This window comes from Rhamphochromis sp. 'chilingali', assembly GCF_963969265.1.
Source record: "Rhamphochromis sp. 'chilingali' genome assembly, chromosome: 22".
NCBI lineage: Eukaryota > Metazoa > Chordata > Actinopteri > Cichliformes > Cichlidae > Rhamphochromis > Rhamphochromis sp. 'chilingali'.
Genome location: NC_137950.1, coordinates 28,444,351 through 28,469,489, shown reverse-complemented (window position 1 = coordinate 28,469,489; position 25,139 = coordinate 28,444,351). Strand labels below are relative to the sequence as shown.

Sequence of the window (25,139 nt, the reverse complement as noted above, 5' to 3'; positions counted from 1 at the left end):
GATATCTCATATTTTCATTTACAAGTCAAATGCTTGATTCATTGCCTAAAGTCGTGTTTTTGATGGAAATTAAATTCTCGGAAACATTATAGTCTTCTAGCAGTTACCCAGAACCACATTACACCTCTGCACAGTACAATGCCGAAATGAAAGGTTGTGGAATTTGCTTTTTTATTACATTTTGTATATACGATACAGACATTTGATGGTGATTTGAAAAAAGAAATGACACTGGCTAACTTTAATTTGTTGTAACCAAATAAAAAGGATGTTTTTGTATAATAAGATTCAGGGGGATGAGTTGAAGCGTTATTATTTTGCTTTACTGCAGTGCCCTAGAAACAAGCTCATACTGCAACAACCTCTGCCTGATGTGCATTTTTATGATGGTTTTCTATTCTGTCCTATTCAAAGTCTGCTGCTAAGACTAAATGGAGTTATCATGGAAATACAACCTGATCATTTCCAAAAAAATGGAAGTCTTTGGGACATCAACATGAACAACTGGAAACATGGTCATACAATTCACAAGTTCTAATGTCACGCAGAGCTTCATGGATTCGCTCCTAATCAGCTCTCCAGAAACGCAGTCTGTTCATAACAAATAGTGCCTGTCATAGACCCAGGTCATCACACTCCTGCAGGCTGCCCTGAAAGTAACTCAAATAATGAGCAAATAATGAGATCAAGCCCTTCAAAAATTCATTATACAAAGGAAGTACATGTACTCAAACACTGTACTTGCATTTCACAGTCAGATATTTTCATTTTTACTCTCCTATACATTTATTTGTTTATGTAATATACTAATTATTCTGTAGATTCTAATCAGCATGTAATATGTATGTAATATTTTATATAACAATAAAACTGCATTGGTACAGTAAATTCGGGCCTACCTTTACCAGCTTGTCATAAACATGTATTTTAATCAATGTCCTGTTTTGCAGAATGAGCATTGTTACTTTTCTCTGTGTTTGTGTGTCATCTGTGTTTTAGAAATGCAGCAGCAGTAACAATAAAAAAGACAGAAAACACCAACAAAATTAATCAAAGAGTGTGTTTGTCTGAGACTATTTGGGACACGCTGCTAATTGGCTAAGCTCATCTCAAAGTCTTGTATGTTACACGTAATTATCACACTCCAATTATTTAGCATGTCGAGGACAGATGTATGTTTTTGTGGTTTCCATCACATTCATTGAAACCTGCGTAACTTTGTGGACCCTCTAAACATTCCCTGTTAGTGTTGGTGTTGGTGCAGCAGAAGTGGAGCCTGCACTTCATCCTTGATGAGAGATTTCCTTGCTTTCTGCGAGTCATAAAGATTTAAAAAAAAAGAACATTTTTCTGGATAAAAGCCAGAAGATAATGTCTGTCCTGCATCGCTGACTTTTGAATATTAGCAAAATTGAGCAAATGAAAATGTGGGACACTGTCTCAGGATGTGGGACAGGCCTACCAGGCATACAAATCCTCTGCAGTCCCACATTAAGTCAAACACTGGACAACCATGTGGGATATTTTACAGAGAGTCTTCAATTTTTATCTTTCCAACTTGGAAGCTAAAGTTTGTTTTTTAGTCTTATGTTATAGTTGTATGTAGTTCCTTTTCTCCTCTCACAACACCTGTAAAAAATGCTAACTACCACATCAGCTTCTTTCCTGTTTGGTAATCATAGCATGGGTTTCAGGGAGCTTTTATACATGTGTTCACTCTGGTAAAGTGAACACACGTTCACACTACAATCAGCCTTACAATAAATGCTTTTCACACACAATATCATAGCATGCACAACAAAGCAGAAATTAAAAAGGACTGAAAAAGCAGATCACCACACTGATGGCACCCTGTGAGGCACTTTGGAATTGAGGAAGATGATAAGCACCTTCGCTCTCCTAAATTCACAGTTTTTCAGTCTTAGAAATCTCGACAACCAACCCGGTGGTATAATTAAAAATGAGATCCAAATGTAATCATGTTACAATATTAATGAAGCTGATTTATAATATTTACACACTCCAATCCTGGCTCAGAAACCCAGTGCTGCTCTCTCGTGAGGTATTTTCTTCAGTCTCTCTCTAAAAGCAAAGCTTCGGTGGCTTGAATTATCCTCCATGTGGGCTTCGTGCATCCTGTCCAATCTCATAAATAAAATCTTGTTCCCAGTTTGCCCAGTTTGGGCAGTAGAGCATTTTCCCCCCCTCGTTTTCCGACAGCTTCCGAAATGCAACCGTTACCAGGGAAACAGATTGGAAGGACGGCCAGGCAGGATTGCCTTCAGCTGTAAATCTCTCACACCAGTTCCTGCCAACACCAGTGCCACCCAGCTCCACACACACACATATATACATAATAAACAGAGCACACAGAGTCATTTCTGCTGCCAGTTTGTGCTGATCCTCTGAAAGCTGGTGCAACTGGCTCTCAGTGAGTATTGGGCTCTTAGTATAATTGGACAGAGAGGGAGCACTGTTGTTTGGGAGGCTGGCCGGCAGAAAGAAGGAAGAGAACATGCAAATTTAACAGTTAAATACAGGATTAGCTGGCCAGCTCAGGGGATTTTGGAAGTCAGCCTCTGAATTTGAATTTTACAGATTTTTTTTAATAAAACTGGAAAAATAAAACAGTGGTCCCTTAACAGTGAAGCATGATGCCGTCGAGTGGGAGGAAGAGGTGAAAAAGTCAGCTTTCTAAAATTAGTCAATATCCATTTAGCGCTTAGCGATACTACACAAGAAGATTTACATTCAGTTACCTTTATTGTCAGGGGGATAATTACAGAGCACAGACGCACAGCCCAAGTCTGTCGTGGTTTATTTAAAACTCTCTTGCTGACAAATTCACACACCATGTATATTAATATCTGAGGACTACAAACAGCCTATTTGCCAGAAAAATTAATACATGGCATTTAAACCCCGCTGGTGCATTTTCATTACGAGCCCATGTAAAACTATTATGCATTTCTTTCTACACGTACAAAGCATTGTTATCTGGTGCAATTTTGTATTTGTGCTATCCTATATTATTGCTTCATTTTTGCCAAAAAAGCACACATAAGCTGTCTTCATTACAAAGTCAACACCATCCAACTGCTCCAAGTATTCACAAGAGTGTCACATGTGCATTAAACAGTTGTAGAAAATGGACACCTAAACTTGTACAGTTGTTAAAGATCCACCGATTTATATTTGGACGTTTGGCTCTGTTCACAGCACAGAACAGAGCAGGCATCACCAAAAACAGAGGTGAGCAACTCACCTGGACAGGGTAAAGCACCTCAAGCTAGCTAGCATCATAGGTTTGCATAGGTAATTCATTTTTAGGGTAGTGGGTGATTCAAATCATACCTGGGACATTTGGGAAGTGAAGTATTTGTATTCTCTAAAGCTGTTCTTGTGTTTGACTTCCTGCGGCCCTCATCTGCTCTGTGCAGCTGGAGGTGACCTCCTTAAAAAATTCATCTGACACTATTTTAAGCAATGCAGAGCAGAGAGCTGCTTCTCGTGTGGCTGGTTGAATGTCAAACATTGTCTTGAGTGTTTGGGAAGGTAATTGATGCAACTAATGTATTCCCAGAGTATAGCATATACCTACATATAGCACATTTATGAAGCATTATTTTTAAAAAAAATGCAAATTAAAGTGTGCCATAGTGGGATTGTGTAGAAATACGGAAGAAAGTGTTACCATCTTATGTCTAAGCTTTTTCCAGTGGAAAAATGAAGGTAGACTCTGAAAAAAGCTTAGACAGCAGTTAGCAAAGCTGCTATATCTGAAGAGAGTGCAGGAGGAAAAAGAGAGAAAGGCTAGTGATAATATATTGGTGCAGTCATGCGATGCTGTTCAGACCTGTAAATGTTATGTGACAGGTAATGCTTGAGTCTGTCTTTGTAACGGTCCAGAATATAAAAGAAATGCCTTGTTTTTGTCTCTTCTTCACCAGCTGTGTAAAATCAATGCTATTGACCACTAATTCTAATGACATAGCAAGAGAATGAATCTTCTCTAACTGTAATGAGACAAGAGGGACAAAAGTTTAGTACTTAAGGTCAGTTAGTTTACTTGGATAGGCCCCTCAGGGAACTTCACTAAGCACACTCCAACATAGAGTGAACAAGTAAGAAGGTGCACTCACATTTTAGTGGATGTTGCATTTTTTTCTCTCACTTTACTAGTACTGCCTGCAGCCTGAGCACCATATAGCTCTCAGCTAGTCAGAGGTGGTAGCCATTTTTAGCCTCCCTTGGCAGAACGCTGAAGCACATCTTGATGACTAAATGATGAAACGAGTGCGAGCATGAGGAGACGAGGTGAGGGCAGAAAGAATCAGAGAAAGACGAAAAGAGCTGTGTACTCTGCAGCTTCTCCCACGAGAGAAACTCATCTCAGTACTCCACACAGAAATGAGCTGAGGAGCAGCAGCTCGAAGTCTAACGGAGAGCAGACAGAGGCAGAAACTGCAGTGTGTTAAAAAACGGAGTCTATCTGACAGCCTCACGTGTTTGTTCTGCCTTCACAGAGACGGAGCTGAGTGAAAACCCACTCGGGATATTTTTCCAGCTTAATGAGTTTCCCGCATTATATCCATGACACCGACTGATTTCCAGAAAACCCCAGCACCACAAAACCCTCTGAGCTCTGCATTGCTGCAATATCAAATGCTAGCAATAGTTCAAAAAGTTGCACTGAAGCAGAGACTTCACATTTCGAGAAAGAGATAAATTAGCCATTCTTTTGAGATTTGAAAATGAATATTAAACTACTGTAATTTCTGCAAGCTAAAAATGAAGTCAGAGCCAGCAGGTGATTAGCTTAGCTTAGCCACCACAGGTTGCCTGGCAACATCATGGTGATGACAAAGCACCAACCAAAAACGTGTCCATCAAGCATAATTTGTCCTTTTAACATTTGTGTTTTCATCAGAATAATCTAACCGAGATATGATGATAGAATAATTTCATGGCTGGTAGGCCATATTTACATTTAGTCATATCAACCTTTCCATCCAAAGCCTTGCAGGGAAATGAGCAAGGGTGTTTCCTAAAATGTCAAACTATTTCTTTGAGGAACGCCACAGCGGCCAAGAACAAGTAGAAGTTATATTGCTGAAAGTGAAAGCGCTCGGTGAAATGACCTCTTGTACTAAAAGCCCTTCAAGGGTCCAAAAGTTCTCACCTACTCCATGTGCATGATGCAGTTTTATGTAAGCACATTGAGTTTATGTGTAATGAAATGTGCTTTATAAATAAAACTGCCAATGTCATTGCAAAAAAAAAAGGACCTGAGGATAGTTTTGGTTTCCATCCTTCATAACTATTGCTAACTATCGCTAGCTTGATTGACAGGTGTGTTGCTGCTGTAGGTGCCAGGTGTCTGTTGGACTTCACTGTCTGTGCTTTTTAGAGCATTTAAGCAAAATTCTATGACTAAAAATTTGACATCAGGACACCAGTTAGCTACCATGTAGGGAAAAACACGTATTCCCCTGGTTGATGAGAGGTTGCTGGCTGTCAGTAGGTGAAATCAGTTTCAAAAAAACGTTGCACCAAAAACTTCCTCGTGATTTCTTTGATCACTAGCAGTGATCAGCAGCAGTACTTTGGCTGGAAAACACAAATTTACCCGCAAATATTTGCTAACCAACCAGTGAGCAACAGTGAAGCTTGAAGTGCAAAGCAAACCGAAAACAGAGTCCGTTTACGTTTTTCATGAAATCAACACACAAAAGAAATGGATTTTGAGTGATTTAGCTAATAACTTGAAGCTTATGTGTAAGTTCAATAAGGAAGGTCTGTAATCACTCATCTGCCTGCTTTCCTGGCTGTTTGGCTGCTAGTCTGTTCTTTACATCACTTCCACTTTCCCACTCTGTCAAACTCAATACTGACATCATTACTCTAGTCTAATCATCTTCTTGCTTGCCTCCGCAGGCTCCATTCTGTGCGCTTTAACTCTTAGAGCTCTTTGATTATTTTTCCTTTAAGACTGTCCTTCATGCAATCCACCCCCTCCCTCATTGCTGCGTTAGAGGTCCATCTTCATCTTTACCAGCTCCAGCATCTAGACTCCAGAGGCGTCCGGAGGGGTCCTATCACCACTTGGATTTGATTCTGCCATCTTGCATCACTGGAGTTTAATCACCAAATACATTAATTAATTTCTCTGTCATAGTAAACCACGATTAATTCTCTCAAATGTTGCCTCCTATTCGAACTGTCTTCAACATATAAATAAATGAATCCACATGGCAGGAGCCCAAACACAAGATTTCAGGTTTCAAAACAGAAACCAGTGGGTGACATCATTTTGGATGCAGCCTGGGGGTTTCATTCTTACTGACACACAGCAAAGCTGGTATTTTCCATACACCACAACCAACAAGCAACTCAGCTCCGTCAGCTCTGAGTCACCATGCTGGTGTGACTCGTCTTGTCAGATGCACTAAAGTGAAGCAGGGGTAGATCAGTCATTTCGATCAGAGCGGAGCGGACAGCCTCTGTGTCAAGTTTCATCTCCGAGCCTCGTCAACATAATACCATGGCTATCAGCCTGGATGGGGTGACCCATTATGTCATTAACTCTGCAGGTGTTAAGAGCATGAAACAAAAGCTCTTCATCAAACACAATTTCACTTGTATTATTACATTACAGGCATTTTTTTCTAGACCTAATTTAGCTCTCAGTGTGTCACTCCTTTTAAGCCTACTCCCTCTTTGATAGCCGACTTTATGCAGTCGCTGACAGGGACACTATTCACTGCCTGAGGTAAAGCCAGAATAGTTGCAGCTCTGCTCTGGCTCTCAGCCTGAGCTGGCCGCTCACATCCATCTGAGAGCGATCAGCAGGAAGTATATCCTGGGGAATGCTGACACCCTTCACCCATCATCGGGCCTGTTACTGTCCACGACAAAGCTAAATTATCTAAAGCTCAGCAGAGAGAAAGGTGAGATCACCTGAAGGGCTGGAAAAAGGCCAGAGCAAAGATTTAGCACTGTAATCCCAATTAAGGCTGATAGAGGGAGAGTGAAAAGAGATGAGAAATAAAGATATTCATTCCAGAAAGCCGGGCAGGATGGTCTTTTTGACATTTTAATCAGTAATCATCAGGCTTTCCAAAGGACAAAATATCTGAAAATCACTTGAGGTCACAGAGCCTTCAATGAAAAGAAATGAAAGGTCACGCGCAAACTCCATGTTTAAGATAAGAACATGGAAACCAGATCGAGGTTCAAGGAGCTTTCTGAGCTATATGCAAATGTGGCCGATAGCATCTTCAAAAGGTCACCGTTCTACACATACTACATCAGTCTGGACACAACTGAACTTTATTAAAATGTTACATCACGCATGGATGTAAATTGTATGCCAACTGAAAAATAACTTTTCCTCTCTGTGACTGTCAGCATTTCATACCGACCACATGTCATACCGAGGTCTAAAAGAACCCGACAAGGCTAAAATCACTGTAGTGTGGTAGATGTGGATCACACCTACAACAGCTATATTTCACAATCAGATAGCCAAACATCACTTACACAGACTGTTCAGATTCAGAATACTTTATTAATCCCTAAGGATATTTTGTAAAATAACTTCCCAGCCCAGATGGTACTCAAAACCACAATCCCTGGTTAGGGAGGCCAGTGCCTTATCCATTAGGCCACTGGGGCTGTATTACCAGATAATAATTTTTTACAATATAAATTAAAAATGTATGTGCCATTTCATAAACTATGTCTCTTGGAAGTTGCATGATGACCTTACTTATACGAGACTCCTTACAGCCAAAACTTATTGTTCCCACATGCTTGGCTGGCGTGATGGGGCAGTGGTCAGCTCTGCTGCCTCCTCGGGGTTTGAATATGCTGGACTGAGTTTTTAGAGGTGCTGTAATAGGGGAGTGTATTTTCACTAGTTTCATAAAGAAATAAAGGGAAATAAAATCTTTTTCTGAATGTCTTTTCAAGAAAATGGTTTGCTGTCTTTCACACCACATCTCAACATCAGTTCAGTGAGGTATTGCTGGACTGTTTGGCACGTAATGACTGCCAGCTAAATACAGTGACAGTCAAACATGAGAAAATGCCAAATGAGTGATGTTTGCAACCCACAGAAGTAAAATAACCACAACAGACAACAAATCAGCTTAAAAATGTTGAGGATTGATGTTTTCCCCACCGTGTGACCTCATTTGTCTTCTATCATGAGCTTTGTTGGCCATGTTTCTACATCATCTGCCTTAAAGTCCTGTAAAGGCTAACAGGTCCTGACATTTTAAATATTTTTTTTGGTTTGGCTTTTTTTGTTTATACTGACTTTGGGTTCGCCAGAATAAGACTCAGCACCAGAAAGCACAGACACTTGCTTCCAAGAAACTCATTCTATGGTACTGACCACTGTGTAGAGTCCCAAAGAATGAGTTTCTTCGCTGGACCCATCCTTAAAGATAAAACACTCACGTATCTGGAGAAATCTTGGAGTAAAGCAGCTCCTTCTTCAATTCAAGTCACCAGCTGTGGTGGTACAAGAATGTAAACTGGGTGCTTCGTATCTCACCTTTGGAAGATTTCCAGCCACACCCACATGGGAGGAGATCTTGGGATAGTCCCAGAGCTCCCTGAAGAGATTATATAACTAATAGGGCCTGGAGGTACCTCAAGCTCCGCTAAGATGAACTGGAAAATGTTTCTGGGAAAAACAGTCTAAAGTCTAAGTCTAAAATGGGAGTGGGAGAAAACTGGAGATGGATGCATGGATGGATTTTTCTCCCTCTGCACCACCTAAACCGGTCATGGCTTCCCCTCCCTGAGCTCTGCAGGAGGTTTCTTTATGTTAAAAGGGACTTTTTGTTGCCTTGAGGCGACTGTTGCTGTGATTTGGCACCGTATAAATAAAACTGAATTGGATGGATTGAAATCACCACTAAGTTTTCATGATTCAAATGATTCTTATGCATATCCTACAATACACAATGGAAATATATAATTAATTGATAGAAGTTTAGATATTAGATTATTATTAGAATCGATAAAAACACTTTAATCATTCCACATTTTGCACACACGAGCTTCATTAATATAAGTTTTAAATCTCCTACAGTCTGCAGTAATCAGAAACAGAAAAGCCCTTAATTAATATCTTATGAGCAATCTGAGGAGCACGAGCAACCATTACTTTTCACTTTTGTCTGGTTAAGCAGCCTTCAGGGTCTTTACTGCATAAAAAATACTGTATTTATTTCATGCACATCACACCTAAAATAGTCTTGTGAATTCTAAATAAATTCATAAGAAACACATCAATCTCCACTGCAGACAACAGGAATGGGGATCAGAAGTTAAGGAATGGATACAGTCAGTAGAAGCTCCTGAATGTATGAGTGTCTGTGTGCCAAACTGGTGACAGAGACGAAGCTTCTGCTCTTACAGCCAACACGGCCACTTTATCAAAAATGCTGGTGCTAGTGAATTAAGTCTTAGAGAAACCCCTCTTCTGTCTTCTGCTACCCTGCAAAACTCCTGCTGACATCATTCGGTACATCCATGTTTACCGAGAGCAAGATGGCACCAGGAAGAGTCATTATTAAAGAAAAAACAACAACAGAGGAGAGGTATGGTGACAGGAGGCAAAACAGATGGGTGGTGGGAGGGTTATACATAGTTAAACAGGAACATTTGGGGCAAACACATGTGAACTGCGTGAAGCCGATGATCTGGTCATGAACAATCTGCGTTGGGGGACAAATACGAAAGCAATCTGCTGTACATCTGCTGGCACACACTTCTGCTTCTGGTCATTCTTCATACTGACAGAGCGACATGTAGAAAAAGGCAGAAAGACAACAACAGTGATGCAGGTTTAGTTTCTCATCACCAACGTGAATGTAAACAGGACCAAATGCTAGCAAACAGCTGCTGGAATTTCTCACTCAAGAGCACGCTCAGAAAAATAAAATCAAATGGTTTCCATGGTGACTTCTTCCCCTGAAATCCCTTTCAGACTTATTCAAATGCCCTCATAATCCTCACAGATGCCTTGCCAAAACACAGAACAACTTGCCCTGACAGCAGAAAGAAAATTAACCTTTCACGCTCTCTTCTATAAAACCGTCTTACATTTCGACACAATGCAGGCGACAAGCATTCTTCACATTTGCTCTCAAACAATAGAAACAAAAGAGCAAATTAACAGTAGAAGTAGGAAACATATGAGGCAGTAGGTCTGTTACCACAGCAGAGTTTTACAACAGTTTCAGGTGTGTGGAAGCAGGCATGTGACTTTACTTGTTTTTATGGTATCGATATAAATAAGTGTGCTTTTTTTCTTTTACCCCTAGAATACAGAATAAATTCACTTATGGCGTCACTTATAGAGTCAAAGTAGGACAGCAACCTCATTGAGACCTTGGAGGGGAAAAAGAAAGACTGAGCGTGCAGCACCTTCAGCCTCTGAGAAACCTTTTCTGATTACAAGATGTTTGCACAGGTTGCCTGGCAATTTGTCTCCAAACAATCGCTGTCTTACACTAATAGTTGTTTCCCTTTTTGTATTACACTAACTCTTTTTCACGTCCAATATAAAGCATGATTATTAAACATGATCACATGTTTGTGTGTCCCTCATCCGCCCCTTTTAAGTGACTCTCAAAGATGAGGAGACTTGTACTTCCCTCACTGACAGTGGAAGACTGTTCCAGAAGCTCACTCCCTGATATGACAGAGCATCTGTGAAAAGGTGCCAGTTCACAATCACCTCTAACAGTGGATCGAGTCAGTCGAGACCCGGCAACACTGCTAAACTTTTGTTTAATAAAATCACTCATTGGTGGAGGCGCCAGGCCATGTATAACTTTGTATATTAGACAGGAAGATTTAAATAATATAATATACAACAGTGATATGAAAAAGGTTTTTTATCTAATATTTTCAATGCTCTTTTGTAGCACACTTCAATTGGCCCAATAGCAGCAAAGCTCATATAGGACCAACTTGTAATACAGTATTCAATATGAGCCAGTATCATAGAGTGCAGGAATGTAATCGCTGCTGTGTCTGTTAATGATGTGCGGATATGTCTAAAGTTCTGTATATTAACATTTACAGTTTTCACTACTTTTTTAACGTGTTTTTAAAGGATAATTTTGAGTCTAGTAGCACTCCCAAATACTCAAATTCCTCAACATTAATTAGTTCTTGTGCACCCAGGCAAACTTTTACTGCAGCCGCGGTTGTTTTAGGTTTACTAAAAAACATTGATATGGTCTTTTTAACATTAAGGCACAGGCATGAGTCAATCAGCCATTTTTGTAAATCATGTAATGCCAATGAAAGCCGATGGGCTGCATCAGCAGCAGTTTTGGCTTGTGTAAAAATTACCGTATCATCAGCATACATAATCGTGTCCACATTTTTGCACACATTGGGCAAGTCATTTACATAAAGTGAAAATAACAGGGGGCCTAGAATTGAACCCTGAGGGACACCTTGCGCACAGTAAAGATAGGGTGACTTGCTATTCTTTATTTGCACGCATTGTTTTCTATCTGATTGATAAGACTGTATCCATTTAACGGTGTGATTACTAAAGTTAAATGTTGACAGTCTAGACAAGAGCTTAAGATGATTCACAGTGTCAAACGCACGCTTGAAATCAAGAAAAACAGCCGCAACATAACTGCTTTTGTCTAAGTAAGATTTCACTCTCTCAACAAAAACACAGACAGCTGTTTCAGTTGAATGAAGAGTGAGAAATCCGAATTTCAACTTGACATCCTGTGTATGCTGGGTTTTAAAATACTGTCGTTCACAGCTGTATATCCTGCTCAGGTCAGTTGATCAGCAGCTTGTAGCAGTTCCTATTGTAGCTCCTCAGCTTTCTCAGTTGCAGCTCTGGAACTTTGGAACAACCTCCTCCTCCAAATTAGGTCATCCAAATATTCAAATCCCAGCTGAAAATTCCCAATTGTTATTGATGTTGTTTGTTTTACTGTTTATGTTTTTAACTTTTAAAAACTTTTATTTGACTAATGTTTGAATTGTTTTTCATATTTTTAAATGGCTTAAATGATTTGCAATACACAAACAACTCAAGCTCCACCCCCCCCACCCCCCCATAATAAGCAGATGTATAAGCAGATGGATGGATGGATGGATGGATGGATGGATGGAGTAAATTGTTGTCATGCAGTCTGTTTAATGTTGTGTATAAATGAATAAAGTAAAAAGATTTGCTTCTAGGAGGACTTGGACATTAGCACTGGGAGCAAACTGAAAAACAAGTGGGATACATCCTGGACAGGTTTTGAATCCATTACAGAGCTAATGCATAGAGTCAGACAACCATTCACCCTCACATCCAGACCGACAGCTTATTGATCACCACTGAAATGTAGGCAGGCACAGGGAGAACGTGTCAGTTTAGTTGCTGTTTCAAGCCTAGAATCTTCTTTCTGTGGGGCCACTCTACCACCGTCCAAAAATCATCTGTCTAAAATTTTAAGTCATCTCTGAAAAGCTCTGCAGGATTTTGAGGCACTCTTTATCCAAAGAAGGGGAAGCTGTCGCCGTGACTCACTGTAACACAGCCTCAGGACCCGTTTTGTCAGGAAGGACTCAAACCTTGCTTTGATTTTTAAAAAGTTCATGTGCTATTGTTTCTCCCACCTACTCTTACTTTTCACAGCTAAACTCAACTTCTCCCGGCCCACTGGATTTCCGCCTATTGAAATCACTGTTAATAAGTGCAGTGCATTTCTAGCTCATTAACAAGTTGATATCAGCAAACTGCAGAGACCATGTAGCTCCTTCTGAATTGGCTGAATCAACTGTATTAATGTTGGTAATTTAATTTACCAGGATGTCTGAGGACAGGTGGTTCTTCCTCAGAGTCCTCAAGAAGAAGAGGCGCTGGTGAGCCTTCTTGACCAGCTTGGAGCAGTTGGTCGTCCAGGTGAGATCCTCGGAGATGTGGACTCCCAGGAACTTGAAGCTGCTCACACGCTCCACAGCCGTCCCCTTAATGTGGATGGGTGGATGTGGGTCAGCATTCCTCCTGTAGTCCACGATGAGCTCCTTGGTCTTCTCGGTGTTAAGCAGCAGGTTGTTTGTGTCGCACCACTCAGCCAGACGATCCACCTCCTCCCTGTAGGCGGCCTCATCGTTGTCACTGATGAGGCCAATCACCGTGGTGTCATCTGCAAACTTAATGATGGTGTTGGAACCATCAGCAGGTCTGCAGTCGTGGGTGAAGAGGGAGTAGAGGAAAGGGCTCATCACACAGCCCAACGCACAGCAATTCTGGACGAATAATCCGGTTAAAAGTAGATAAAAAACCGCTAAATAGCAGATTCTGGAGAGACACTGAGCCTCGCGTTGTTCACGCGCCGCCATCTGGCTATAATAATGAGCTCTTCCAGCAAATTCCCCACTGCCGGTAAGTTTGACATTTTTGTAAGCGTTCAGCAGTCAGTGTGTTGCATTAAATTCGCTACATGTCTGCTTTAATGAAGTTACGATTTTCACTTCAACTCTCACTGTCACTCAACTCCCTCTCATTCCCATGTACAGTGCAGTGCCAGTTTGTCAAAAGCAGGGAAAACTCCAGAGCTAAGAAAATGAACAACAGTGCAGGACGACAAATCCTGTCTTCAAGGGTTCTGGTCTGGTGTTACGCTTCTGTTTAGGTGGAAGGGAGTGCAAAAGGATGTAACCAGACGTCATTGGTTAAAGGTATTATTTATCAGAGGTGGGACCAAGTCATTGTTTTGCAAGTCTCAAGTAAGTCTCAAGTCTTTATCCTCAAGTCTCAAGTCAAGTCTCAAGTAATGTCAGGCAAGTCAGAGTCGAGTCTCAAGTCACTGGTGTAAAAGTCCGAGTCAAGTCACAAGTCTGAAACTTTGAATTTCAAGTCCTTTCGAGTCTTTAAAAAAAAAAAAAATGAAAAAATAATGTTGCAGTTATATGCTAAATGTAAATATTAGACCATGTAATTTTAAAATCTGTGTTTTTCTCAACACATGACAAAATAGTGAACTTAGAAAATATACACAAATTGTGAAATTGCACCTCTTTAAAATGCAGCTCAATTAAACCTAGCTCCAATAATAATTTTCACCGACAGTTCTGAGATAAGCTGCATGTTATTCTTGGATGCGGTTGTAGGACCGGCTTTAAAATCGCATGACAAAAATATCATACACATTAAAAAAAACTGTATCACCAACGTAGCCTGGACAACATTTGCTAGTTAGATGAAGTCAGCTATCTCATCTTAGCATATTTATATGCATATTTATAATTATACGGTTCTTGGAGTGAGTGCATACACTCATGAAGTTTAGTAACTTCCGGTCACTGCAACAAGCCCAGGTACAGTTTACCGACGGATGGGTGCAGGACCTTGAAATGCACCGTGTAGAACGAAAGACCATCGTACGTATCATAAGTTTACCAGTCTCACAAATCGTCGTCATAAATACACATTCGTTAACCGTTTATTAATAGGACCTTTGAGCTCAACGGTAATTAATTAGTAGTGGAAATAATTTCTGGTAGCATCACAGAAATGTAGCAGTGACAATAATACTGTATGCTGTAATCGTACTGGACAATTGGTGATACAAAAAAACTGTTTTATCCTGTGAATAAAAGTATATGTTTTTATCAGTGTACCATAATAACAGAAGCGAAACACAATATTGTGTCAGGATAATTCACTATTTATGCACAATAAACAAAGGAGCATAGCGCGACAATTTCTGTTCAGCGCCAGACTTGCTTGTAACCTATATCACCAATTATGTTATGAAAAATGACGTATTAACTACAACAGCAGACTGACCTTCGTGTAAATGCTTGGAGCAGACTAACCTGTGAGCTGGAGTGTTCTGGGACGTTATATTTGGTCTTTGAATGGCTGCAATCCAGTCGCGTCTTTGTTACTTTGGAAACATGGCTCGAACAATTTCTCTTCAACGACGTAATCCGATAACAACCGATCTCTTTACCCGTCGGCTTCCCGTGGCTGTCATGCGACCGGCTATTGCAGTTAATAATACAACGGCTTCTTGACATTTTTGTGTTTCTTTTTATCGCTGTATAACTGATTTTAATTGAAAGCCTGCGTGCGCTAGTACCGCTTGCCACGAGTTCCCAGAATCCTTTGCGGTTCTACCCGTGAATGACGTCACATTTTCAATCTCTATATAATATGCATGTTAAATTTTATATTTGGGGTAAAATATCAAGTCTTTTCAAGTAAACCGGTTCAAGTCCAATTCAAGTCCCAAGTCATTGGTGTAAAAGTCCAAGTCAAGTCACAAGTCTTAGAACATTTTTTCAAGTCAAGTCTAAAGTCATAAAATTAATGACTCGAGTCTGACTCGAGTCCAAGTCATGTGACTCGAGTCCACACCTCTGTTATTTATTAATGCAAACTCAGACAAGAACAAGACACCAAAACCTGAATGTAAAGTACTCCGGGGTGAACAACAGTGGAGGGACTTTGTGGAATAATATGGAGGAGGATTTGGAAAGATGCACAAATAGAAATCAGTTTAAATAAAAAACCAAACAAACAGGAATTGCTCAGCAGTTTCTTTTTGATGTGAATATGATGGCTTTCAGGGTTTTTTTTCAGTGGCCGGACACAGCTGGCACATCAACGGGCCACACCATGGATTCAGCCAATCAGAAGGGGACTCGTCAGGCGAGAGCTGTAATATATGGCCAAGCATACGTGTGAGGAATTGGAAGTAAGACTGTTCTTGATGAGTGGATGATGAATAAACACCAGGTTCTTCTCTTCAGCTCTCCACATTCATGCATGGAGTCCCACTGAAACTATTTTCTCCAACACTTTCTGTTCTTGCAGAGGACTGGGGGTGGGGGGGTTCTGTGATCCATCACGTCACAGACACACGGATAGTGGCCATCTCCAGCTGACTCACAGCCCTCTTTCCCAGGATTAAAACCCATCCTCTAACCCCTTCTTCTTCAGTATCACGACTGTTTCTCAGGAAGTGTAATCTTTTTCCTGCCTCTTTCCACAGATAAGAGCCACACTCCATCAGCGGGTGCCCTCATTCCCAAATGTATGCTCTTTTTTTTTTTTTTGCAAAGTCATGCAGGCTGCTCTCCAGAATTTATGGGATGCTTTCAAAAAATACTCCCCACTTTCATTTCCTCTCCCGAAGCCTTTCACTGTCATTCAAACTAAGACCCTCGAGTGGAGTCACAGAACAATTACACTGTACGGACACATAGGATATGGAGGATTAGCTATTCATATCACGCGGGAGTCGGGTCTGCCTTCCCTACATATAAGCAGGCGGCCCACGTACTGTAACCTAATTACACAGGAAGCTGTAATTCGGAGCTGCTAACCACAAAACACATCTCCCCGGAGCAGCCATATTATCTCTGCTCAGCAACCCTGTACAAATAGGAGAATAGTCCTCCGGATCACCCGCGTCGGCACTTCTGCCTGCAGGAGTTTATTTATTTCAGTGTGTGCATGAATGCGATGTCTACCTGATTTCCCCGGCCCTGCTGTGGCAGAACTACACTTCAGTATGCTGAACGTGTCGTCGGCTGTCTGACAGCCTCCACCTGAGGCTCTGCTCCCGTTTCCCTCCCCTGATAACGCGCTGCCCAGAAACACCACAGTCTCGTCTGGTTTATTCAGCACAGAGCTCTCTGGAGGGCCGGATGGGAACATCGGCAGGATGTCCAGCAGTGGTACATAGTTTCCTCCACCTTTCTCCTTCACACTTTTTTTCTCTTTTGTTTACTTTCATTTGGTTTTGTTTTCTTTTTCATTTTCACCAGCCTTTCGTTTCTTCCTGTTTATTCCATTTCAAGTCCTGTTTCTCTTGTTCTTTGTTCTTATTTTCCTTGTTTTCCCCTTTCTTTCCTTTTCTTGACTTTGTGTATTCCTTTCTTTCCCTTCTTTCTTCCTTGTCTGTCCTTGTCCTTCATTTTTCCTCATTTTTCTCTTCCTGTTGTTCAACAGTTTCTTCTATTTCTTTACCAAATTCTCTATTTTTCCCCTTTTAACACCAGATTTTCCCTTTTTCCATAATATCTTCGATTTCCTGTCTTCGTCTGGTACTTTTTCCTCTTTCTTTCCCATCTTTTGTCTGCACTTTCTCCTACCTGACCTTTCTGTCTCATTTTACTCCTCTTGATTCTTTTCTGTCTTATTTTCCCTCATTCTTTTCTACCAATTCCTTCTTTATTTATTTCTTACTCGTTGACTTTCTTTCCATTATCTTTTCTTACATTTCAAATGAAGTGCTCTCACACTCACATGCTGAGGCATTTATCTGAAAGTGTGCCCCATGGTACGCTCTCTGTGTGTGTTTGTGATCTTTTAAAGGTCACAGCAGTGTAAAAACCAGCAGTGCAGTCCCTCCCTCTGACCTCCCATCATGACAAACATGAATGTCACTCCTTTGTTTGCCTTCGTCTTCTCTGCTCTTTTTTCTCCATCATAAGACATCGCTGTCCCTTGGGATGATGGGATATTGTTGTACGTGTATGTGTGGGTGCCTTGCACTGAAAACAGCCGGAGCATGGTTATTTTACTCTGTGTGGGGATAAACAGCAGTTGTATTGTTCTCTGTGGGTTTTGCTTTGTCACAGAGAGGAGAAACAGACAGCCCGCTGCGAGGATTTGAATGTTAGTAAAAAAAAAAAAAACCTCACACTCAAGGGCAGATAATGTGGCTGTGTCGGCTGATAATGTGACACATGGATGTGAATATTAATGAAATGTGCTCTGAAGATAATGGTTAAAATGTTTTTGACATCTGTGCCATCACTGCATTTGACATTCATGGCCTAACGGTGCATTACACCTCAACAGGAAGCTTTGCTTTCAGTGAGGAGACAGACGCTGGTGGATAATGCTGCCCGACCTCACCAGGAAAAAGACAATACTCGCTGATTTTTGAAGGGCAAAAAAGCGTCTCTGGTTATAAATGCTATTTCTCGCAGCAGTGTGAGTAAGTGCGTGAAAATGTCCTTTTCAGAAAAGCGCTGGCACATGGTGAGGAACAAAATGGAGAGAAATTTGACTTCTAACATTACTGAAAGGTCTATTTTGACTTAAATCAGAGTATGACTGGAAAACTAATTAAGTGGTTTTCGTATCTAAGCCACCTGCCAACCACTGGTGCCAAGAAAAACTTCACCCATAGACAGTAAAGATAGACGTGGCCATCATGATGTCACCCACTAATTCCTGAATTCCCAAAATGAGTGTTTCTACCATCGCCATCTTGGATGGTTTTAGAGCCACCCAGTGGTCAGTTAGCAGGTTTTTGAAGACAAGTCATGGTAATCTGTTAGCGACCAAAGCAATCACATGAAGGTTTTTAGTGCAACACCCTCTTTGTGACTGATTTTACCCAGTAACAACCAGCAGCTACTCGGCAACTGACCGAGGGCTACATATTTTTCCCTTGATACCAGAGGCTGTCGGAGAGCGCCGACGTCCTGTCTCTAGACCTGTGGGCCTGATAGTCCTAACCTAACAGTCAAAGACACCATCGAGTAAACACAAACGCTATCAGACCTGAAGGCTCAGTGTAGAAATGCTTAAAACATGCATTCTTTCAAATCACCAGCAGGAGGAGACACTCAAGGTTACCTCCAAACGCAGTTTGTCAGTCACTACCTCAGTAACGTTGCTAGGGTTGCAAAAATGTCATAGTAGTCACACAAGTATCCATCCATTACCACAAACTGTGGATGAGTTATGGCACCCTCTGATTCTGGATTCTGCATTTTGAAGCCTCGGTGGAATCCTTTCGGCTGCCTCCGGGTTTGTTTTCTGCAGCTAGAAGTGACCGTCATTTGATGAGAGGATGGAGCGGTGAATTATCAGCTAATGCTAGCTGAGTCACAAACCGTACAGGTGCAATGCAGAGCCGATTATCTAATTATTGAAAAGTAACAGACTGAAAAAATACTGGGCTTCACTCATCATATCTGATGCACAATTCAGTTAAAATGTTCTAAGAAAAAAAAAAAGCTCCAAAACCACAAGCACAGTGGAGAGGTCAAGTTTAGGGACTAGATTTAGCATAATGCAAATGGATGAATTATGGATCCAGAGTGAACATTAACCCTAAAGTCATTTTTTACTATTAAAAAGAATTAGCTGAAGAATGATCTCCAAGACTGACGCAGAGAATCTTAGTAAAAAAAATAAACCGCTGTCTCTTTCCTGATTTGCATTTAATTTGTTTATAAGTATTCAGCACACAGTCTCAGTGAGTTCATTTGTCAAGATGTTCACTTGAGAAGATTATTCGGTGTGATACGTGGTAAAATCCTGACATTTATCAAGCCCTCGCAGCTTGGAGAGCAGCACAGAAGAAGGGCACGATGGGTCTTTGGAGTGTGCAGTTCATGTGCAGCTGAGCTCCGAGTGCAGCGAAGCATGGAAACACAACAAGGCCTCACGTAGATGACTGTTATGTATGCACACACAGGCACCATTAAAAGTGAAGACGTCTGGTAAATTGAACCGTGGTACGCAGGAATGTCGGAAACGTGCTGGAACATTAGATGGTTCACCTGAGCGACCCTGGTGAGCATGTGAGCGGAGCATGAACATGTCCTTCCTCCTTCCTCCTCACTATTCTCTCCCAGGAGCCTTCCTACACTTCCCAAAAACTCCCCTGTTTGCTTTTTCGTCTCCCACTCGCTCACAGGTTTCTCTCCCTTCTCTGTCTCTCTCCTGTCATCTCCTCTTGTGTGTGGATGAGAAGCCACTGAAGCAGAATGAATCTCCTCTTCTTGCTCTCGGCTGCTGCACGTGCTCAGATATGACATCACATCTCAGATGCAACACGGGGGCTATTACATAACACACACACATACTTCAAATTTATAAAGTGGTATTTTATATTACTGTGAGATATAAAAATATCATAGTTTACAGCGGTGCATTCCTGCAGGTATTAAACAGCATTTAATTTATTATATAAATGTATTTTACAGTTTTATCCTACGTCTTATTCATGTCGACAATATTTAATAACACCAGTGCCCACTCAGCTCCATTAGGTTTTTATGACATGTTGCAACCAGAAGTTTTTTAAAATGATAAAAATGAAAAACTTAACCAAGACCTACACACTCAACACCAAACAGCTGCAACAGTGAGCATCATGGTGGAGGATATTTTTATCTTAGGATTTGGTGGAGACCGAACAAGAGTAACAAGGATTTGTTTAGTGGCCAAATGAAGCTTAATGTGTGCCAGATGTGTGTTGTGACTTTTTTAAGCGGTTTAAAAAGCGTTATTGATATTTATCATACATTTGTGCTTCAGCTTGTATAACCATGTAACTGTCCACTCTGAGACAGTAAAATAAAAACAATAAAGCACAAAGAAGCCACTGTATGATACTGCAGACCAGTGGTTGTTGGAAATACAGCACAAGGAAGCACCACCTGATGACACTACGGTGAACTGCTCCATCACAGGGTAGCCTGTCACAATTGTATCTCCTTTAGAGGATTATATTAAATGTTTAAATGGGACGTACATTACAAACTTCCTTCACAGTCATCTTCCCTTTACAGCTGCTACTTCATTATAAATGCCCTTTGCCCGTTTGGAAGATTTGACTCATAACTTTAAAGCAATAATAATAATTTAAACCCAGCAGCAGAGCAGGGGAAGATACAGTTTGTGCTGCAGGATGCATTTTTATTTCAATGAGGAAAAAATACTTTTGCGGTATAACAACATGTTCTTTTATTATATTTTTCCATTTTCTGTCACTTATTATGGCGCTAACTGTTTAATGTTTTCCTTTTACAACAGGAAGCTAATTCCTCCATATAGATAGAAACTATTTAGCCTTGACTACATGTGATATTTACAGAACTGATGTCACTTCAGTTTAGGTTGATCACTTCTGATTTGTTTCTTTAATTTTGAGTTTAGGGTTTTACAAGTTTAGATTGTACTGCATCCGTTGCCTTTGTGCGTTATTTTCTTGTGCTAGCCTGGCTGGTCACTGTGAACTGTTATTTTCCCTCAAAACATTTTCATTCAGCTTCATTGCACTTCTTGTTTTTTAAACCTGGTTTACCTGCAGTAGGCGTATGCCCCACAGTTTGAGAGTCACTGGGTTAACTGGTCATCCTAAACCGCCTCTCTGTGTGTTCGCTCCGTGATGGACTGGCAACATGTACCCTGACACTCTCCAAATGACAGCTGGGATAGGCTCCAACACCCTCAGAAATCTAAAGCTGAATAAGCTATTAGGATAGATTTCCTTTGTTTTAATCAGTCAAACCAACAAGCAAACACACAAAAAGTGAAATCAAATGGCTAAAAACACAAAGTGGAGATGAGGAAATTCCTGTCAGGAAAACTACAATTCTTAGAAAAGGAAAGAACAATCGGTTTGAATCCAAGAGTTAAATATATGACACTCATTACTGCAGACATTAAAAAGCTGACTTGCAAATTCCGATCCATCAGGAGTGTTTAAATGTGGTGGCATTTTTCTCCTTCTCTCTTGGACATCTGCATTAAAGCACCTTTTAGTTAATCAAGTGTCCTCACTTTGAAAGAGCACAGAGGCTGTGGAGCATCTCTTCACAGACTGCAGCATCTTTTCAAGTATTAATGAGAGATGCAGGCTGGGTTTGTGATATGCGTCTGCCATGATTATGCGTGATCACAGGCAGCGGACACGCTCTAAAGTGCCTCCCCATGTTGTGCGCAGGTTTCCAAGCATGGTTGCCATGGAAATGCTTTTAGTATACCAGGCTGCCTCATTTTAGTGTGTTGCAGCTTGTGAAGTGCGTTGATGGCTGGGAACATTATGTCTTTAAAGTGCTTTTACAAAGAGATGGGACCAGAATTAGAACTTCCTGTTTGGAACTAGAATAAGAACAGGTATGGAATTTTATGAGAGCAGAGGAAGCTTTATATAACTCAGTTACATGAAACAAGGACCAGCTGAACTTGTATGATAAGGCTTTAGGTAAGTCCGCTATCTCTGTCCATCCTTGTGAGTGCATGTGTGAATAGACACACATATGGCACCTACCCAAACCACTGAATTCAGGTGTTTCAATCACTTCCATGTCCACATGTATATACAATCAAGTGCCCATGTATGCAGACCGCTTCTACAAACGTTTGTAAAAGAATAGTTCACTCTCCTCACTACTAAATATTCCTCAGTCAACTGTTATTGAGATTATAGCAAAGTGGAAGTGGACAGTGAGGTGCATAGTGAGCATGCATCGCCAACTTTCTGCAGAATCAGTCGCTACAGATTTCCAAACTTCATGTAGCCTTCAGATTACCTCAAGAGTTGTGCATAAAGAGGTTCATTGAATGGGTTTCCATGGCAACCAGCTGCATCCAAGTGAAGGGGGGGATTACGATGTGGAGTTGTTTTCAGGAGTTAGTCTCGTCCTCTTAGTTCCAGTGTAAGGAACTCTTAATGCTGCATTTTGGACAACCTAATGCTCCCAACTTTGTGGGAACAGTTTGGAGCCGACCTCTTCTTTTCCCAACATGACTGCACCACTATGCAGAGCAAGGTCCATAAAGATGAGCCATGGATGAGCAGGTTTGGTGTTAAAGTCTTGTTCTCCATCTGATAGAACGGATGAATTAGAGCGGATACTGTGCACCAGAACTTCTCATCCAACATCAGTGTCTGACTTTACAAATGTGCTTCTGGAAGAATGGTCAAAAAATCCCATAAACAGTCCTAACCCTCACGGAAAGCAGAGGAGATGAAGCTATTATAGCCACAAAGAATTGTCCAACATCACATGTGGATGTTGGCCAAACCCTGTGGATTAACAATGGGATGTTGTTCAAGTTCATATCCATGTGAAGAGCATGTGAATAATATAGCGTACGTGCAGGTCTCTCATCAGGACGAGTTCTGTCACATGCCAGGCAGTGGTTACTTTATTCCTTTTACTTGAGATATCATTACATGCTGCAAAAAAAAACAAAAACTGACGAGTTACTGAGGGGCAGATCAGAATAAAAAGTTCCCAATTATCACATCACCAAGGAGAAGTGCATGAATAACACAGAATCAAGTACAGCAGATAATGATGAGTTACTTGGAGACGGAGCGAAACTATGAATAAATAATTAGGTGAGGGGTAGTTCATAAATATCTGTGAGACAGAGTTGACTTTCTTCATGTAACTTGTTCCTGATCTAAACCACCACTGAGGGCTGAGCAGCACAAACTAGTAACCACACATCCTTAATCAACAATAGCTCTGGTGCCTTTGCATCCCTTTAATTGTGCCTCTGTGGTCTCTTGAAATTTCTTTTGTTCATTTTGGATTTGTTTTTGAATATTTTTGTCTCTCGGTGGTTTGTTGGAACTTCATTGCAGTCATTTTGTGGTATTAATGGTTTGAGTATAAACTGCATGGCACCTCAACCATATTTCACACACATTGTAAGCTTTTTATTCATGTCACTTTATAGTATTCAATTTAAATCCTGCAGGGGCCTCAAAACAACTCGATCATTCAACGTGTTCTCATCCCAGGGTGTAAAAACCTTTCATGTCAGATAAAGACATATGTTTGTCTTGATCAGTCCTTATTATGGGATGAAATGTGTTCTTTTTCACTCACTGTGTTTATACAACACTACATTTAATCATTTCTTACTTTTACCTTCTGCCTTTCTTCTCGACGTAGGTCGAGGTGCTGAAAAATAATTCGTTGTCTTTTGAAAAGACTGAATCTGAGTAAAATGAACAAATAAATCAGGCCTCACAACATTAACCTTGTGTGTCAGGAACCCGTCTCGTTATTGCCATAACCCAGTGTGTCTGGGCAGTGACAACAGTGCCTCTGACATCCTGATGTTATTTAATGAGCCGTGAATGGGAAGAAATGAGCTGGGTCGTTACTTTTTTATAGCTGCATTTGATATTATCACATTCAAAAGTACAAAGTTTCACTATGATTTCACTATGAAATACAGAAATGAATAAATTTATTATAGTTACCTATTGATTTATTGAAATAGCCTCCCATTCATTCTATAGTAACTCAACATAGACTAGACAACAGACTCAGACTTCAGTTTTTGCTGAGGAATGACTCATCTGTAGCTGATGCAGGCACTTTCCAATTCATGGCTCGCTCGGTCCTCACTCATTACTTACATTTCTCTGAACCGCTTCTTTTTCCTCTCCTCTACCTGCCATTTTCGTCTCTTTATTCCTTTGCATTGTTTTCAGCTTATCTTACCACTACTGGGGTAAAGTGAAAGAGGAAAATGAAATCAAAGGTGTGCCGTGTATCTCAGGGCCTGCTGGCTCCAGACTCGGCCATGCGTGGCTGTGATCAGGGAATACTGATCCACACTGAAGTCGCTGATGTTCTAAATATTGGATGAGCTCATCTGTGACTGAGAAGAGGAAGGGGCAACGGCCAAAACACCATGAATTGGAGCAAATGCTGTCACACAAAATGCGAACGCTAACACATCCACCCACGCAGCAACTACACAGATGCTCTTTTTCTTTTAGTCTCTATTCACGTTGAAAATAATACTCTATATGTGTACAGACAAGCTTACTGCCACCGCTTGGATGCTTTCTGAATGTGTAATGAATGTATATATAAATTAGCATCCTTCACTCCTCATTGTCACTCCTTATCATAACATGAACAGCCAAACTCCTCCAAGTGCGACGCCTTCACGTGTGGCGGCTGTCGGCTCACGTGCAAACTACTCAGGAGCAAATGTGAGTGAGAGAGCAAGCAGATACAGATTTATAGATAGAGAGAAAAGAGAGAGAGAGAGTTTTTATTCTTTCTCAGATGCTGATTGGTAAAAAGGGCTCTGAAAACGCTGAATTAACCTGTGATGAATGGCAGTGCTGAGCCAGGAAGATGTGTTTCCATGGAGATGGTTTGATGGAGTATCTGCAGTTTAACAGCTACTGATGCAGATGGTGGTTTAAAAAGCTGTGTGGGTGGTGAGTGGCGCTGACCTCACAGGTCAACTGCCATGCAGACCTACCATGTGTCAAAGTGGACCCTTCAGGAAGAACTAAATGACATAAATAAGTCCTCCATGTTCTAGAGCAGGTCTCACA

At 40.9% G+C, this 25,139-nt stretch overlaps 1 protein-coding gene across 1 annotated transcript in view; it reads right to left on the bottom strand.

Moving 5' to 3' along the window:
• Nucleotides 1-25,139, bottom strand: part of aatkb (apoptosis-associated tyrosine kinase b) — a 70,603-nt gene that overhangs the window by 32,162 nt on the left and 13,302 nt on the right. The gene's annotated exons all lie outside the window — the stretch shown is intronic.